The 13,808-nt window shown below is 41.6% G+C and overlaps 1 pseudogene; it reads right to left on the bottom strand.

The window, feature by feature from the left end:
• LOC128576581 (putative ankyrin repeat domain-containing protein 20A3) overlaps nucleotides 1-13,808 on the bottom strand; it is a 156,479-nt pseudogene that overhangs the window by 76,936 nt on the left and 65,735 nt on the right.

The raw sequence follows: 13,808 nt of genomic DNA on the forward strand, positions 1-13,808 counted from the left end.
TACTGGAAACAAATGAGAATGCATTACGACTGTAGAATCACAAACCTGCTCAATCACGATGTGCATCTTTAACATGGTCCCCAATGATTTGTTAATGTTTGAGAATATCTGGTCTTTAAAGAGTATCAGTCCACATTTCTTTACCTAAAAATAGCCCTTGGAACATAGCCTCCACTTTCTCCCAGTCACATATTCCACACTGAAATGGCATTTAAAAATCACCATGTTTCTAATGGAATGTTACTGGGCTACAGCTTTCCTGACCTCTCCACGAATAAGCCCATTGTGTTCTATCCACTTCCATAAAATTGAACCATATGCTATGAAGAAACATCACTTTATATGACATGAAATTGCATACACGTAACAGCTTCACACTCCATCAAACAGCTTTGCATGGACAGGGGCCTCAGCCCTTAATGGCTTCCAAACAGTGAGAAACACAGGGAGAACATGGATTTTGGTGCTACTTGTCTCACTCATTTTGGCACTGGAAGCTCATTTTACTAAATTCTTCCCACCTAACACTTTAATCTACCTTTTACTTAAGAAGTGTTTTATTGGACCACCCTGACATTACATCCATCTGCTCCTTTTCTCTCCATGTACTCCCTGTACTGTCTGCTTTCCCAGTTCTTCATCCCCTTTTGTAAAGATGTCCTCTTCCTGATTTCTTGCCTTTGCTCAGCTCTCGCACTATATTGAGATGGGACTAAAGATTCGTTCCTTAAGTGATACTCTCGATTTCATCATCATCTGTTGCTGACACCTGAGAAGACATACAATTTATCACTGTTTTGCTTCATCTTTTCTTTTTTCTACCATACATATCTAAAAGCCAAGGTGGTTTTTGGTGCTCATGTTCTTCAATAAACATTATTTCACATGACATTTCCCGTAAGTTGTAGTGCTTACCCTTTACTTGTTTGGGTACTGTCTTGTATCCATTCAAATTGCCACTCCCAGAAGAACCATTAAGATCCTCCTTGGTAAGATTCTCTGATAAATTCTGTTAAAATTAACATCAACATTGAGTTTAAAGTACTTTATAATTAAAATAAGTGGTATCAACATTTCCTAATCATTTTTGTCAAAAATATTTGAATTATCTACTCTAAGATCAAAGTTTTTTAACCTTTAAAGAAAGAAGAATGTCTTGAAAACCAAAGCATTGCAGCTATACATATGCTCTCGAGATGAACCTTACCTTCCACTTGTGTATGGCTATTGATTCTGCAAATTGAGTATAGGCAGCCAAAGGAAACATATTCGAAGACAAAACATTAACTCATGTCATATAGCAACAAGGAACTTACTTCACCTTCCATAACATTACTTTGCATTCTCCACCAAACACAGATCAACATTGTGAAAAATATAAGACATGGGATATCATACTTCTGGCATTACATCCTTAAAATATTTCTCACTCTAGAAATATGTCAGTGGTAACACTAGATACTGGCATAATGGGCAACTTGGGAGTACATCATGTCAAGTATGAGCTCAAAAATGTCAATGTTGCTTCATTTAGCTAAACAAGGCCTTGAATACATCAAAATGTTTTGTGATAAAATATTTACTGATAGGGAAAATTGTTTAAGAAAAAGATATCCTCTCATAAGAACTTGCCTTATGTTTATGTTTAAGTAAAAGCAAGTAAATAGTACATTCACTGTGCAACTCCTTCCCAATTAGGAAACAACTTCAAGAAAGTATGGCAAGCCTTAATAAAGAGGAAAGGATGGAGGCAGAGCATGATGGCAGATGGATGGATGAGTAGCCGACCTATCCCAAGTCATCAGGTGAGAGGAAGAGTGGTCTGGACCTTTCCCACACGTGGATTATTGGTGTGGACGGACATCTGGAGACACTCAGCGAATTGGCAGATTGTTGTATATGAGGGGTAATTTAAAACCACAGACTGTTGTAGAGATTTTTCCCTGCTTGGCCATGCTGGCTGGCAGGCCCCTCCCTTACAGAGGACAGCAGCTTGCAATTACTGGCAAAAACCAACTTACAAAAATGTACTCCTGAGCTAAGGGTGGCACCCGAAAGGAGAGCCACTCAAAACCACGGGGAGCTGGGCAACCCAATGGAAAATTGAAGGGAAGGGATACCACCCAGGAAACAGACATTTTGAACTATCCAAAATGGCAGACGCCTTCCCCCAGAACAACAGGAGCGATTAAATAGACCAGAGCATCCCTGGAGGGGAATGTTGGAGGGGGCTGGCAGTTTAGGCTGCATGGCAAACTGTCAAGTGGCTGGACTCAAAAGTCCCGATTCAAAAGGGAGACTCTGAACCACAAAACTGAGAATAAGGTCCCCGAGCACTCTAGCCACTGGACCTGTCAGCAGCCACGGAGCCACCAGCAGCCAACACCCTCCCCCACAGCCGATTGCAGTTGCCAGTTTGCAGAAGAATGTGGGAGCAGAGTGGAAAGATTTGTGAACTGTGGACTGCTGCACTGAGTTGGGAGGTCGGATAGTAGTGCCATCTGGAACAGAGCAGCTGAGGTTGCACAATACTTAGGTGACAAACTTTTAACAAAACTCCAAAATGGCAATTGGCCAGGTAGGGTGCTTACATGGTAACAGTATAAACTGTGAATCAGGTATAAGCCTGGAAACTACTCACAGCACCTCCTGGTGTCCAGAAAGTATATTGCATTATAAATATATTCCTACGAAAATTGATCCCTACATCATACATACAGATGTATATTTCTACATATGTACAAGAATAATATTTTTGTGATTGGTGCCTTTTTTTTCTTTTTCTCTTTTTTTTGTTCTGTTTTTTTCCTCACCATTTTCTTGGAGGAGTTATTATTAATTTATTATTTTTATAGACATATTTTTATTTCCATTTTTTTCTAATTTTAATTTCTCCTTTCTTATTTTTTAACTTTTTTATGAACACCACTTTTTTTCCAATTATTTTACATTTATCACTATTTTTATTGTAGTTGTTTTTTGTAGCTGTTGTCATGGGTGTTGTCTGTATGTCCATGTGTCTCTGTCTGTGCATCTACGGGCTCATGTGTCTGGTAGCCTTTGTATCTGTTTATTTGATCATTTGGTCTCAATGAGTTTGGTGTTACGACCTGCAATTCTGAGCTCCCAGCACTTCTCTCCACTCTCACTCTGAGGTCTGGAGGCCTGTCCCCCAGGAGTCCAGAGTCTTGTGTGATTTCTCAAGGGGTGTGGACAGGACCTGGACTGCAGCTGGTCAGAGCTGATTCTGTGGCACGGGAGTGAGGAGATGATGGTCAGCTGAGAGGGAATCACACCGGAGTGGCAGTGCCCCGAGGCACAGAGCAGCAGCCGTCTTTAGCAACAACAAGGCAAACCCCCAGATTTCCCAAAGCAACTCCCCCTGTCTCCCTGGGCAACCAAAGGAGGCCAGGCATCTTCTCAGATGGCAACCACCACAGAACAGATTTGGGGCTGAAACACAAGCCCCATGAGTAAAGGGTTTGCCTGAGGCGGTATTGGCCTGGGTGGAACACGAGAACTAGAAAAAGCACATGCAGAACAAGGAAACTCCCAGAGTGGGCTGACCAAGAAGACCGCTCTACTGAGCATAAGACGCACCCGGCCCTCAGGGGATCATCAGCCTATAGACAAAGGAGGACAGGAGGCTAGAGCTGACAGCTAACCGTGCTGCAAATAAAAACCTGCAGGAGTAAAGACAGGGCCTGAGGCACAGATTCTGGGAATTCAAATCAGCCCCTTTTCTGCAGAGGAATTTAGCTGGGACAGAAACAAACTCCAACAAGGTTGTTCTGTTAGGCCAGTAACATTAATCTAGGGCGTGGCTGGAACAAAGTGAACACCCCCAGCCTCCATCAAGTGCCCGAGGTTGACAGGTCTCACCACCCCCTGCTGGATAGAAGCAGAGAGCAGCGGCCTGGCTGAGCAGACACAGACTTCCTTGTGATTTAGGCAGGTGCAAACCTCTGGAGTATCTGCTCACTGGAGACAACTGACTGGGTCACAGCCCTGCGGGGCTAGCAGTGACTGGGTGTGACAGAACTTCAAGGTGGGGAAGAAGGTATCAAACTTCCCAGACTAATCTGTTTGCTGGGTGGGTCCTCCGGACTTCACGGAGCACCAGAGCAAGTCATATTTGAGTTGTCACCAGACCCCTGCATTCCAGTTGCCAGAGACCTTTTAAACTCTCCCACCTGAGGCAGGTGCTGACTGACACAATTGATTTGGACCTTTTGAACTGAGAAAATTGCCTGAGGACTATTCAAATGGTGTCCTGGTGTGTGGTTGTAAGAAAGTTTGATTTTCTTTTCCAATTGTTGCCTGTGGGGGGTAGTGTGACTTAATTGCTGGTAATACTCCACAGCTGATACTTCAACCCAGAGTAACTGTTTCACTAGGGGTGAACAGAGATCAGCTGAAAACAAGACAGAGCCACTTAGCCCCACCACATCAAATAGATCCCCAACATCTCAGGCTGTAGCACTGCACAGATCCTCGACAAGGCTCCAGGGGAAAAATCAAACGGTGTAAAGTAATCATGGCGCGCAATCGGTGGAAAAATTCTGGTAACATGAATAACCAGAATAGATCAACAACTCCCAAAGGAAAGATATGGCAGATGTAGCTGAAGATCCCATTGATAAACAGCTGGCCGAGATGTCAGAAATCGAATTCAGAATTTGGATTGCAAACAAGATTAATTGAATGGACAAAAATCTGGACTTAGAAATCCGAAAAGCAATTCAAAAGTCAGAATTAGAAATTTGAGGAGAAATTCAAACATTGTCTCAAGAATTTAATGAATTTAAAGACAAAACCGCCAAAGATTTCGATGCACTGAAGCAAGAATTTGCAGCCCTCAAAGATCTGAAAAATACAGTAGAATCCCTCAGTAACAGAGTGGAGCAGGCAGAAGAAAGGATTTCTGACATTGAAGACAAGGTGTTTGAACACTCCCAAACTCTCCAAGAAGACGAGAAATGGAGAGCAAAAATGTATCATTCTCTCAGAGAGCTCTGGGACAATTTGAAGAAGGCTAAAATCCGCCTCATTGGAATCATTGAAAGTGATGAAGTGGTCTTGCAAGGAACAGAGGCCCTCCTTCATGAAATTATGAAAAAGAATTTTCAAAATATGTCAAGATATTCTGAAATCCAGATAGCAGACAGTTTCAGAACTCCAGCACAGCTCAATCCAAACAAGATATCCCCCAGGCATATCATAATTAACTTCACTAGTGTCAATATGAAGGAGAAAATAATGAAAGCAGCTAGACGCAAGAAATCTATTACCTACAAAGGGAAGAATATTAGAATGACTGAAGATCTCTCTGCTGAAACTTTTAAAGCCAGAAGAGGGTTGTCCTCGACTTTTAATTTCCTAAAGCAAAATAACTTTCCTAAAGCAAAATAACTTTCAACCCCGGATCCTGTATCCATATAAACTGAGTTTCATTTATGATGGAGAAATTAAATACTTTAATGGCATTCATATGTTGAAGAAATTTGCCATAACCAAACCAGTTCTCCAGGATATTCTCAGAACTATCCTCCATAGTGACACCCCAATCCTCTACCAAAAAAAGAACTCACTCAGAAACTTTGATCAAACTCCAACTTCCACAATGGAGAAAGGACTAACACTGTCCACTGGAGTTTCAAAAAACTTGATACCCAAAATTTTACCAGAGCTATCAATATTCTCCATTAATGTGAATGATTTAAACTGTCCTCTAAAGAGGCACATGATAGCTGACTGTATACAAAAACTCAGGTTAGATATTTGCTGCATACAAGTGTAACATCTTACCTTAAAAGATAAATACAGAGTCAGGGTGAAAGGATGGTCGTCCATATTTCAGGCAAATGGTAATGAGAAAAAAGCAGGTGATGCAATTCTATTTGCTGACACAATAGGCTTTAAACCAACAAAAGTAAAGAAAGATAAAAATGGTCACTACATCTTAGTTAAGGGTAATCATCAATATGATGAGATTTCAATTATGAATATTTATGCACACAACCAGAATGCTCCTCAATTTATAAGAGAAACTCTAAAAGACATGAGCAACTTGATTTCCTCCAGCTCCATAATAGTTGGAGATTTCGATATAGACTGTTTATTGCAGCTCAATTTACAATCGCCAAAATGTGGAAACAGCCTAAATGCCCACCAACCCAGGAATGGATAACAAGCTGTGGTATATGTATACCATGGAATACTAATCAGCCATTAAAAAAAATGGAGACTTGGGCAGCGCCTGTGGCTCAGTGAGTAGGGCGCCGGCCCCATATGCTGAAGGTGGTGGGTTCAAACCCAGCCCCGGCCAAACTGCAACAAAAAAATAGCCGGGTGTTGTGGCGGGCGCCTGTAGTCCCAGCTACTCGGGAGGCTGAGGCAAGAGAATCGCTTAAGCCCAGGAGCTGGAGGTTGCTGTGAGCTGTGTGATGCCACAGAACTCTACCAAGGGCCATAAAGTGAGACTCTGTCTCTACAAAAAAAAAAAAAAAAAAAAAAAATGGAGACTTTACATCCTTCGTATTAACCTGGATGGACGTGGAAGACATTATTCTTAGTAAAGCATCACAAGAATGGAGAAGCATGAATCCTATGTACTCAATTTTGATATGAGGACAATTAATGACAATTATGGTTATGGGGGGGGAAACAGAAAGAGGGAAGGAGGGAGGTGGGTGGGGCCTTGGTGTGTGTCACACTTTATGGGGGCAAGACATGATTGCAAGAGGGACTTTACCTAACAATTGCAATCAGTGTAACCTGGCTTATTGTACCCTCAATGAATCCCCAACAATAAAAAAAAAAGAAAAAAAAAGTTGGAGATTTCAACACTCCTTTGGCAGTGCTGGATAGATCCTCCAACAAGAAGCTGAGCAAAAAAACTTTAGATTTAAACCCAACCATCCAACATTTGGATTTAGCAGACATCTAGAGAACATTTCATCCCAACAAAACTGAATACACATACTTCTCATTAGTCAATGGAACATACTCCAAAATCGATCACAGCTTAGGTCACAAGTCTAACCTAAGTAATTTATTTATTTATTAGTATTTTTTTATTAAATCATAACTGTATACAATGATATGATTATGGGGCATCATACACTCACTTCATAAACCATTTGACACATTTTTATCCCAGTGGTTAACATAGCCTTTCCAGCGTTATCTCAGTTACTGTGCCAAAATATTTACATTCTACATTTACCAAGTTTCGCAAATACCCCTGTAATATGCACCACAGGTGTGATCCCACCGATTCCCCTCCCTCTACCCATCCCCCCTTTCCCACTTCCCCCATTGTTAAGTTGTAGCTGGGTTATAGCTTTCATGGGAGAGTCCCAAATTAGTTTCATAGTAGGACTGTGTACATTGGATATTTTTTCTTCCATTCTTGGGATACTTTACTAAGAAGAATATGTTCCAGCTCCATCCATGTAAACATGAAAGAGGTAAAGTCTCCATCTTTCTTTAAGGCTGCATAGTATTCCATGGTATACATATACCACAATTTATTAATCCATTCGTGGATCGATGGGCACTTGGGCTTTTTCCATGACTTAGCTATTATGAATTGGGCTGCAATAAACATTCTGGTACAAATATCTTTGTTATATTGTGATTTTTGGTCTTCTGGGTATATGCCCAGCAGAAGAATTACAGGATTGAATGGCAGATCTATTTTTAGATCTCTGAGTGTTCTCCATATATCTTTCCAAAAGGAATGTATTAATTTGCATTCCCACCAGCAGTGCAGAAGTGTTCCCTTTTCTCCGCATCCACGCCAACATCTCTGGTCTTGAGATTTTGTGATATAGGCTAGTCTCATTGGAGTTAGATGATATCTCAAAGTAGTTTTGATTTGCATTTCTCTGATGATTAAAGATGATGAGCATTTTTTCATATGTCTGAAGGCCGTGCGCCTGTCTTCTTCAGAGAAGTTTCTCTTCAAATCCCTTGCCCAGCCTGCGGTGGGATCCCTTGTTTTTTTCTTGCTGATGCGTTTGAGTTCTCTGTGGATTCTGGTTATTAAACCTTTGTCAGAGATATACCCTGCAAATATCTTCTCCCATTCTGAGGGCTGTCTGCTTGCTCTGCTTACTGTGTTCTTAGCTGTGCAGAAGCTTTTTAGTTTGATCAAGTCCCAGTAGTGTATTTTTGAAGCTGCTTCAATTGCCCGGGGGGTTCTCCTCATGAAATACTCACCCAGACCAATTTCTTCAAGGGTTTTCCCTGCATTCTCCTGTAGTATTTTTATAGTTTCATGTCTTATGTTTAAATCTTTAACCCAATGAGAGTCTATCTTAGTTAGTGGTGAAAGGTGTAGGTCCAATTTCAGTCTTCTGCAGGTTGCCAGCCAGTTCACGAAGCACCCTGCTCCCTCCGTGGTAAAATTTTGTGAAGCCATCTCACCACTTCTATGGACCACTAGAGGAAGCCCAACCTCGCCCCACAGCGGTACCAGAGGAGGAGTGTGGCTGGGTGAGAGCTGCATTCTCTGAGGGAGTAAAACACACACTGAGTCAACCCCCAGCTTAGAGCAGACTCAGGGAGAACATGACCCAGTTTCCAATGAGCACCAAAGGGTGTCAGGTTTCAGCTCCCTTTGTGTGTTGGTGGCAGAATGCAACGGCCTGGTTAATGAATCATTGACTCCCCTTTGACTTTGGCAGGCACAGATCCCTGGCACATTTGCTCATTGTAGGGAACTCAGCAACAGACCCTAAGGATTAACATTGACTGCTCATGGCAGATGTGAAAAGTGGGGAAGGAGTTCCAACCTCCCTGCACTAACTCATTTGCTGGGTAGGATTTTCTGACTCCATGGAGTACCAGAACAAGTCATATTTGAACTGCTAGTGGACCCCTGCTGTCTGCTTGTTGGATACATTTTCAACTCTCCCACATGAACAGCGATTGTGCTGCCCAGAACAATTAGTTTAGAACTCCTGACCTGGGCTGGCTACCTGGGGATGCTCCAAGGTTGAACCCTGGTAGGGTTGAAATGGGAGAGACTGATTCTCCTCTTCAAGTTGTTGCTGCTTGGGGGTGGGGTGTCTTAGTTGCTTTTATCGCTCCCCAGCTAAGATTTCAGACCAAAGCCACTGATTCCCTGGGATTGGATAAAGGTTGGCTGAATACAAAACAGAGCCAACTAGCCCCATCACACCTACCATGTCCCCAGACTCTCAGGATGCACGATGGAAAGAGACCTTTGTAAAGCTGTAGGGGAAAAAGCCACAGTCACTAGTTACAACTTTTTCATAAAGGGATGGTGAACTGCAACTCAGGGATCCCTCGAACCATTTTCACTTTAGCATCTTCTCCAGGCAAAATGTGAAAAATAACCATTGGCTGGTGTGGTGCCTGTGGCTCAAGGACAAGTATATGTAGTATATGCTGGCTCCATATACTGGAGGTGGCAGGTTCAAAACTGGCCATGGCCAAAAACTGCAAAAAAAAAAAAAAATCATTGGGCAGAACCAGTGGAAATGCTCTGGTAATATGAATACTCAGAGTAGATTAACACCCCCATGGCACGACAAAATAGACACAATAGAATATGCCATTCATAAACAAATGGTTGAAATGTCAGAAAAGGAATTCATAATATGGATGGCAAATAAGATTAATAGAATGGAACGAAAGTTGGAATTAGAAATACAAGGAGTTGTCTCAAGAAATCAATGAATTCAAAGACAAAATATGCAATGATTTAGACATAAGGAGGAAAAAAATGAAGACTTCAATGAACTGAGAAATACAGTAGAATCCCTCAGTAATACAGTGAAGCAGGCAGAAGGAAGGATCTCTAAAGTTGAATAGAAAGCTTTTGAAGGCTCTAAAACATTCAAAGAGGCAGAGAAGTAGAGAGCAAAAATGGATCACTTGGTGAGAGGGTTGTGGGACCATTTCACAAGAGCAAACATTCACCTAATGGGAATTCCTGAAGGTGAAGGGGATAATTCCAAATTATATCCTCTACTCCAAGATATAATGGAGGATAATTTGCCAAGCATGGCAAAAGATACAGAAATTCAGATAGTAGATAGTGTCAGAACACCAGCACAACTCAATCCAAATAAAGCATCTTCTGGACACATTGTAATTAACTATACCCAAGTAAATATGAAGGAGAGAATTCTGCAAGCAGCCAGACATAACAAAAGTATAACCTACAAGGGGAAGAATATTAGAATGACCGTAGATATCTCTGTTGAAAATTTTCAAGCCACAAGAGGATGGTCATTCACCTTCAATCTCCGAAAAGAAAAGAACTTTCAGCCCAGGATCCTGTATCCAGCTAATCAAATACCTCACCTGCATACACATGTGGAAGAAATTTGCCATAACTAAGCCAGAATTTCCTATCCAGGAAATTCTCAGACTCATCCTCCATCATGATCAGCTTAATGGTCTACCACTAAAGTAAATTCACCCAGAAAATGAATAAAACCTAATATCCACAATGGTGAAATGATTGAAAATATCCACTGTGGGGGAGGAGGCAAGATGGCTGATTGGAACCGATTTCAACAGAGGCACCCATCCAGAAGGAGAGTTAAAGGACAGAAGTTTAGCAAGTAAGCTGATGGTTTAGAGCTGAGCCAAGAGTGAAGACTAAAGAGCACATATCAAAGCATTCCTTCTACAAGCAAGCAAGCAGAGTTCATATCTCTTCCTATTTTATCCCATGGGAGAGACACTCTATAAACCGTAACTCCTTCCCAAGAGAGGACCCACTAGTGTGCCATGGCACTCTCCCTCCAGGCATAAAACTGAACATAGACTCTACCTGCAATTCTGAACTTCCAGCACTCCCCTCCACTCTCACACCGTGGTCTGGAAGCCTGTCCCCCATGGAGTCCAGATTCTTGGGCATTTTCTCGAGAGGTGTGGACAGGGTGTGGGCTGTTACAAGTCTGTTCTGAAATGGAGGCATGGGTGGAAACTGGGGACTGTGGAGCATGGGAGCCATACAGGAGAGAGAGAGATGGTGTTCTACATGGCAGCCCAGCAGCAGCAGTGGTGGGAACAATAGGGCTCATGCCCCTGGTGATGTTTTGGAGAAACATTTTCCACCTCTCTTAGCAAGCAGAGGCAGCTGGGCCTCTGCTCTGGTGGCGGCCATGGGCGAAACAGATGTGGGATGGACACACAGGCCCCCTGAGCAAAGGATATGCCTGAAGTGATACCTGCCTTAGAGTGGCATGGCAGGAACAGGGAATAGAATCCACGTGCATGCAGAGATGGCACACTCCTAGGGCAGAGCTGAGTCAGAAATGCTACATTTGTGAGCCCAAGATGCAAGTGTCCCCCAGGGGAGCTTAGCTGGGACAAAATCAGGCAGGGCAACAGCATCAGCCCACGGAAGGGCTGAAACTGAGAGTCATTTCTGAGCTCTAAGTGAACCCGCCCCAACATAGAGTGCAGTGTAGTCAGAGATGCCAGCTACATGAGAATAGGTGCAGCAGCAACAACACAGGGTGGGACTGAGCCATAGTTTCTGTGAACTCAAATAGTGCCTGGCCCGTAGAGCAATAAAGCCAGGACAAAATGCAAATTATGTGAGAATTGAAATGTCTCAAGAATTCAATTAATTAAAAGACAAATCAACAAAGTTTTGACACATTGAGGCAAGAATTTGAAGCCCTCAAAGATCTGAGAAATACAGTAGAATCCCTCAGTAACAGAATGGAGCAGGCAGAAGAAAGGATTTCTGACAACGAAGACAAAGCTTTTGAATGCTTCCAAATGCTCAATGTGGAAGAGAAAGGGAGAGCAAAAATGGATCCTTCTCTCAGAGAGGTCTGGGACACTTCAAAGCAAACTAACATTTGCCTTATAGGAATTCCTGAAGGGGATGAGGTTGCTTTGAAAGCCCCAGATCCTCTGCTGCAAGACATAATCGAGGAGAACTTACCAAACATGGCAAGAGATTCTGAAATTAAGAAAGAAGACAGTTTCAGAACCCCAGCATGACTCAACCCAAATATAGCATCACCCAGACACATAATAATTAACTTTGCCAAAATTAATATGAAGGAGAAAATTCTGCAAGTAGCCAGATGTAAGACAGCCATAACCTACAAGGGGAAAAATATTAGAATGCCTTCAGATCTCTCTACTGAAACTTTTCAAGCTAGAAGAGGATGGTCATCAACCTTTAACCTCCTAAAAAAAAATAACTTTCAACCCAAGATCCTGTATCCAACTAAACTGAGGTTCATTTATGATGGAGAAGTTAAATACTTTAATGACATTCACATGTTCAAGAAATTTTCCATAAAGAAATCACCTCTCCAGGATATTCTCAATCCTATCCTCTATAGTGACCAGCACAATCCTCTACCAGTAAAGTCAACTCACTCAGAAACTTTTGATGAAAATCCAACTTCCACAGTTGCAAAAGGATTAAAAATGCCTATTGCGCTTTAAAAAAATTGATACCCAAAATACTACCAGGCTTATCAATATTCTCAATTAATGTGAATGGCTAAAATTGTCCTCTAAACAGGCACAGTTTGGTTGACTGGATATACAACTTTAAGTCATATATCTGCTGCATATAAGAATCTCAATTTACCTGAAGAGATAAATATAGACTCAGGGTGAAGGGATGGTCATCTATAATGCAGGCAACCTGAATAGCCAAGACATTACTCAGAAATAAAGACAAAGCAGTAGCTATCAGCCTACCAGAATTCAGTCTATACTATAAATCTATAGTGATCAAAAGAGCATGATAGTGGCACAAAAATGCCAAGGTAAATGTATAGAACAGAATAGAGAACCAAGAGATTAAGCCGGACACTTACTATCATTTGATCTTTGATAAGCATATCAAAAACATAAATAGGGGAAACATTCCCTATTCAACAAATGGTACTGGGTGAATTGGCTGGCGACCTGTAGAAGACTGAAACAGGCCCCTCAACTTTCACCATTAACAAAAATTGATTCTCATTGGATAAACGGTTTAAACTTAAGACAAAAAAATATTAAAATACAATTAGAGGGGACAGGGAAAACACTTGAAAAAATTGGCCTGGAAGAATATGCTATGAGGAGGACCCCAGTCCCCAGGCAATTGAAGTAACACCAAAAATATATTACAGCGATCTGATCAAACGAAAAAACATCTGCACGGCAAAGAACAAAGTAAGTAAATCAAGCACACGGTCCTCAGAATGGGAGAAGATTTTTCCAGGTTATGTTTCCAACAACAATTTGATAATTAGATTAAACAGAAAACCCAAATTAATTAGTAAGGTAAGAACTATTGATCACATTTCATTTTAGGCAAGAGAATTGAACAGAAGCTTCTCTGAAGAAAATAGGTGCATGGCCTACAGACACATGAAAAACTTCTTATCATCTTTAATCATCAGAGAAATACAAATAAAAACCACTTTGAGACATCATCTAACTCCAGGAAGAGTAGCCCACATCACAAAATCACAAAACTACAGATTTTGGTGTGGATGTGGACAGAAGGGAACATTTCTGCACTGCTGGTGGGAATGCAGTCTAATATGTCCCTTTTAGAAAGAGGTTTGGAGAACACTTAGGAAATTAAAAGTAGACCTACCATTTGATCCTGCTATGCCTCTGCTAGGAATAAATCCAGATGACCAGTCATCATTTTACAACAAACAAATTTGCACCAGAATGTTTATTACAGCCCAGTTCATGATTGCCCAGTCATGAAAGAAGCGCAAGTGCCCATAGCCCCTGAATGAAATAACAAATTGTGGTATATGTATACCATGGAATATTGTGCAGCC

The sequence above is a fragment of the Nycticebus coucang genome, chromosome 24 (genome assembly GCF_027406575.1).
Source record: "Nycticebus coucang isolate mNycCou1 chromosome 24, mNycCou1.pri, whole genome shotgun sequence".
NCBI classification, from domain to species: domain Eukaryota; kingdom Metazoa; phylum Chordata; class Mammalia; order Primates; family Lorisidae; genus Nycticebus; species Nycticebus coucang.